Raw genomic sequence first — 6,227 nt, forward strand, 5'->3', positions numbered from 1 at the left:
CCTCGGCTCACCAGGAACTTTTTCTGAGTGAAGGAGCAGCTACTGTCATATGGATCTACCAGTTACCCCCCCTAACATGTATACTGACCTGTCCAAATGAGGAGGGAATGTTTGCTGCATAGCAATCAATTATTTCTCCCAGTGCCTGAGGACAGTTGTGTTTTACATCACTGTGTGTTGTACGCTGTGTTTTATACTGAAGATCTGTTGTTTTTCTCCCCCGCACAGTTACAGGAGGGGGTGATGAGCATCTATGAACCACTGCAACTCCCACTTTCCAAAGGATTTAAAATAAGACTGACAATTTGGCATAAGACCTGATCCTGAGAACAATGCGTTGATGGCAGTAGGAGCTCAGCAACACTCGCATCAAGGCCAGAGTTAACGCAACAAGATATTATAGGGGCGAGAAAGCCAAAACAAAACACTCCCACCTCTTAGAAGCATCAATACTTTTGGAACACAATGCTAAGAATATAGCTCAGGGATTGTCTGCTGTCCAGCTGTCACAACGGTGAGAACCATCGCTCTTAACAATTTTCACAAGCCTCTTCTCCCAGAATGAGTACAAAAGGGCTTCCTTTGTGGAAGGTGCTTTCTGCACTTCAGGGTCCAGAGCTAGTCAGTCCCTGTAGAAATGGAAGAGAAAATGGAATGTTTCGGTGAAACGCTCTGTGTCACCATGAATGCCTCCTTCTCCGTTCTTTCATCTTGCTCTTGAATTTTCTCTAATGTTTTCCCAACAGAGACCTCAGTAAGATCAGATCAGCTACACACGATCCTGCCTCTTGTTAGCAGGAGTCTGGCGGCAGGTAGACGATTAAAGGAAATTCTTACCACGCGAGCACTTATGACAAGGAAAATTACCATCCCAGATGTGAGACAAAGAATTGCTCTTATAGTACCTACCGGCAGGCATTTGACAGCGAGACTTTTTCTCTGATCTTGGAGGAAATTATCTACCTTTTTCATCAGGATAAACTTACACTCACCACAATGACAAATGAAAAGAAAGACCCGCTCTTTGGAAAGCAAGGTGGTTTTGTGGCTAAGGCGCTGGATGGGGACTCCAGAGAGCTGGGTTCATCTGACTCTGATGTAGACCCCTTGGGCATATCACTTCAGGTTTGATCCACTGAAGTCAGTGGAGAGACTTCCTTATGAGTGGGCTTTGAATCACAGCCTTTAAAATGTCTTTGTGCTTCAGTTCTCCAGTTACAACATGAGGATAATAATAATAATAATATCTCCTTTGTCTGTCTTGTCTAATTAGATTGATAACTCGTCAGGGCAGGAACTGTCTCTCACTATGAGTATGTGCGATCAGGAGCCTACCACAATGGGGTCCCAATCTTTGATGGGGCGTCTATGTGCTATTGCAATATAGATAATAAAAGAGTGGGTTGGTACCTGGAGATGGCAAAAGGACACTGAATACAAGGGCATGTGTGACTGACTACTTTGGGGCCTGAAGCATACTACAATCTATTTGGGTCACTGTGTCATTGATGGGCTAAAATATATAGCACTATTAATCTTCCTAGATTAAGAATGAATGGGCAAGGAAGTGCCCATGATAAGTCATGACAAGCCACAAACAAACAATTCCCTACAATCAGCCTATCGATCTTACTACTCCAAGGATAGGTCAATAACATGATGGTGAAAAAATGTCTGAAGCAATGAGCAAAAATCAGTTGCCTAAGAAGGAACTTTTAGCTAAAAGTTGAACAAAATTTTATAGCAAACTTTGGAGATACTGTAAAATAATTGCTCAAGATAAGAGGTTGCCTTTAGGGAGTGCTCTTTACCAGAGGTTTCATTGTATGTTTTCATCAGTTTTATTTAACTCATTTCTAACATGAATTTTTGTTGATAAATAAGCTTTATTTTTGTGGAGAAAGTTCCATTGTCCGGGAAACTACAGGCTTGTTAGTTTGACCTCAATTGTAGGCAAGGTCTTAGAACAAATTCTGAAAGAGAAAGTAGTTAAAGACATGGAGGTAAATGGTAATTGGGATAAAATCAGCATGGTTTTATGAAAGGTAGATCATGCCGGACCAACCTGATTTCTTTGAGAAGATAACTCATTTTTGTAGACAAAGGAAATGCAGTAGATCTTATCTACCTGGCTTTCAATAAGGCATTTGATACAGTTTCACATGGGAAATTATTAGTTAAATTGGAGAAGATGGGGATTAATGAGAATTGAAAGGTGGATAAGGAACTGGTTAAAGGGGAGGCTACAGTGGGTCATACTGAAAGGTGAACTGTCAGGCTGAAGGGAAGTTACTAGTGCAGTTCCTCAGGGATTAGTCTTGGGACTGATCTTATTTAACATCTTTTATTCATGACCTTGCACAAAAAGCGGGTGTGTGCTAATACAGTTTGCAGATGACCCAAAGTTTGGAGGTACTGCCAATATGGAGGAGGACCCGGAATATCATACAAGAAGATCTGGACAACCTTGAAAACTGGAGTAATAGAAATGAGATGAAATTTAATAGTGTAAAGTGCAAGGTCATGCACTTAGGAACTAACAAGAAGAATTTTCGCTATAAGGTGGGGCTGTATAAGTTGGAAGCGACAGAGGCTAAGAAAGACTGGGGTGTATTGATTGATCACAGGATGTTTATTAGTCACCAATGTGATGCGGCCTTGAAAAAGGTTAACACAATCCTTGGATGCATCAGGTGAAGTATTTCCAGGAGATATAGGGAAGTCTTAGTACCATTATAGAAGGCATGACTGATGAGACCTCATCTGGAAGGCTGTGTGCAGTTCTGGTCCTCCGTGTTTAAGAAAGATGAATGCAAACTGGAGCATGTGCAGAGAAGGGCTACTAGGATGATCCGAGGAGATGAGATTTAAAGAGCTTGGCTTGTTTAGCTAACAAAGGCCAAGGGAGGTATGCTTGTTGATAGAGGTAAATAGTGGTGTCCCCCAGGGGTCTGTATTGGGACCAGTCCTATTCAAGACTGAGGGGAAAAACAACTGAGGAGAGTTGGCAGTTTTTCAAAGGGACACTATTAAGGGCCCAAAAGCAAGCTATTCCGCTGGTTAGGAAAGATAGAAAATGTGGCAAAAGACCACCTTGGCTTAATCACGGGATCTTGCATGATCTAAAAAATAAAAAGGAGTCATATAAAAAATGGAAACTAGGACAGATTACAAAGGATGAATATAGGCAAACAACACAGGAATGCAGGGGCAAGATTAGAAAGGCAAAGGCACAAAATGAGCTCAAACTAGCTACAGGAATAAAGGGAAACAAGAAGACTTTTTATCAATATATTAGAAGCAAGAGGAAGACCAAAGACAGGGTAGGCCCACTGCTTAGTGAAGAGGGAGAAACAGTAACAGGAAACTTGGAAATGGCAGAGATGCTTAATGACTTCTTTGTTTCGGTCTTCACCGAGAAGTCTGAAGGAATGCCTAACATAGTGAATGCTAATGGGAAGGGGGTAGGTTTAGCAGATAAAAAAAGAACAAATTAAAAATCACTTAGAAAAGTTAGATGCCTGCAAGTCACCAAGGCCAGATGAAATGTATCCTAGAATATTCAAGGAGCTAATACAGGAGGTATCTGAGCCTCTAGCTATTATCTTTGGAAAGTCATGGGAGACGGGAAAAATTCCAGAAGACTGGAAAAGGGCAAATATAGTGCCCATCTATAAAAAGGGAAATAAAAACAACCCAGGAAACTACAGACCAGTTAGTTTAACTTCTGTGCCAGGGAAGATAATGGAGCAAGTAATTAAGGAAATCATCTGCAAACACTTGGAAGGTGGTAAAGTGATAGGGAATAGCCAGCATGGATTTGTAAAGAACAAATTGTGTCAAACCAATCTGATAGCTTTCTTTCATAGGATAACGAGTCTTGTGGATAAGGGAGAAGCTGTGGATGTGGTATACCTAGACTTTAGTAAGGCATTTGATACATTCTTGCATGATATTCTTATCGATAAACTAGGCAAATACAATTTAGATGGGGCTACTATAAGGTGGGTGCATAACTGGCTGGATAACCGTACTCTGTAACTTGAAACTCTTTAAACCATGATTTGAGGACTTCAGAAACTCAGCCAGAGTTTAGGGGTCTATTACAGGAGTGGATAAGTAAGTGTAGCGGGGTGGACACCCGCTCCTGCCTTGAGGGGTTGGAAAAGCCCTGCAGAGGGCTGGGGATGGGCGAGGTAAAACCCTGGCTGATTGGGGGAAGTGGCTGCAGCTGGGCCACACCCTAATCAGAGCCCAGATGGCCGGTATAAAGAGGCTGGGAGCCAGGTGCTTAAGAGTCTCTCTCTGCCTTCAGAGAGAGAGGGGCCTGGCTGCAGGGAGCTAGACACAGAGTACCTGGGTGGAGCAGGACTGGGGAAAGGCTGGGGAGCTCCAGCCTAGAAAGCCCCAGGCTGCGGCCTAGGAGAAGGCTAAGGGGTACTGGGGGTTGCAGAGGGCAGCCCGGGACTAGGCCAAGGCAGCAGGTCCAAACCCGACCTTGCTGATGATGAGTGGCCTATACTGCAGTCTGCCCCAAGAGAGTGGGGGCTAGTTGGTGACTGGCAGGGGCCTTATCCTGAGGCAAGGTGGGGTTAGTGGATGGGGGTTCCCCTGGGAGCGGAGACCAGTGTGTGTGGGTACTGCCAGGGGGTAGCGCCCAGAGGAAGAGACACCAGGGTCCTGGGAGGGACACGGGGCCAGTGCAGATGACAGGGCGGATCACTGGCCTGCAGAGGGCGCTCCAGAGGCTGGTGTGCTAATTCCCTGGATGACCAGCAGGAGGTGACGCAGGGCTGAGTCCAGACCTTCTACAGTAAGGTTTTGTGTCCTGCAATGTGCAGGAGGTCAGACTAGACGATCATGATGGTCCCTTCTGGCCTGAAAGTCTGAGTCTATAAAGTCAGATCCTGTAAAGAACAATAATAATCTTTATTCTACTTGGTTTGAAATATTACAGCACTATAGATTCTCAATAGCTAACAAAATACTGTATATTGTGTACTATATATAATCCCTTATTATAATAGCATGCTTCACAATAACCATTTACTTATACGAACCAGTATAAGCAGGCTATATTAAATGTCCGCATCAGGCATAAAAATAAATACTTGATATGCCTGAACACTTTATAGACAACTATAATTCACACCATAAATATGATATGGATTGCAATATTGCATATAAAGCAATCCTTTAAATACCAGTTTTTGCATTTCACATTTCAGTCTAGCTGGTTCCTCATCAAACCAAAACCCGTGGATATTTTGAAAAGCAATATATGATGTAAACATAATATTATCTCAAACAACGTATCATTGGGCTAGAAGTAGAGTAGATATCTTAGGCATCTAAATCAGTTCAGCTCACACAAACCAAGGCATATATTAGATTTGATCTTGCCTGAGAATCAGGAGGGAGCTGATTTGCATCTGATGTTGCCAGTTGAAGTCAACGGAGCTATGTGTGACAGACCCAGACCAGTGGGGTACAGGAATCTGGTAGAGGGCAAATATCCTGGTCACTGGATGAGTAGTTTTCTGTTCCCTGAGTGACCAGAGCAGGGGCTGCACTAGAGTAATCAGGAACCTGCTAGAACCAGTTAAGGCAGGCAGGCTAACGAGGACACCTGGAGCCAATTAAGAAGAAGCTGCTAGAATCAATTAAGGTAGGCTAATCAGGGCACCTGGGTTTTAAAAGGAGCTCACTTCAGTTTGTGGGGGAGTGTGAGGAGCTGGGAGCAAGAGGCACAAGGAGCTGAGAGTGAGAGGGTGTGCTGCTGGAGGACTGAGGAGCACAAGCGTTATCGGACACCAGGAGGAAGGTCCTGTGGTGAGAAGAAGGAAGGGGTTTGGAGGAGGCCATGGGGAAGTAGCCCAGGGAGTTGTAGCTGTCATGCAGCTGTTACAGGAGGCACTATAGACAGCTGCAGTCCACAGGGCCCTGGGCTGGAACCTGGAGTAGAGGAGTAGGTTCCCCCCAAACCTCCCAATTGACCTGGACTGTGGGCTCTTCCAGAGGGGAAGGTCTCTGGGCTGTTCCCCAACCCACGTGGTGAATCTCTGCGGCAAGAAAATCCACCAATAAGTGCAGGACCCACCAAGATAGAGGAGGAACTTTGTCACATATGTTAATTTACACCAGACTTTAAATGAAGTTCCCAAACTGCTCTGAGATCCTGCAAGTGTTGTATTTTTACCTGCATAACCAACACAAGTCTTGTTAGG

This window comes from Chrysemys picta, chromosome 9 (genome assembly GCF_011386835.1).
Source record: "Chrysemys picta bellii isolate R12L10 chromosome 9, ASM1138683v2, whole genome shotgun sequence".
Classification (NCBI taxonomy): Eukaryota; Metazoa; Chordata; order Testudines; family Emydidae; genus Chrysemys; species Chrysemys picta.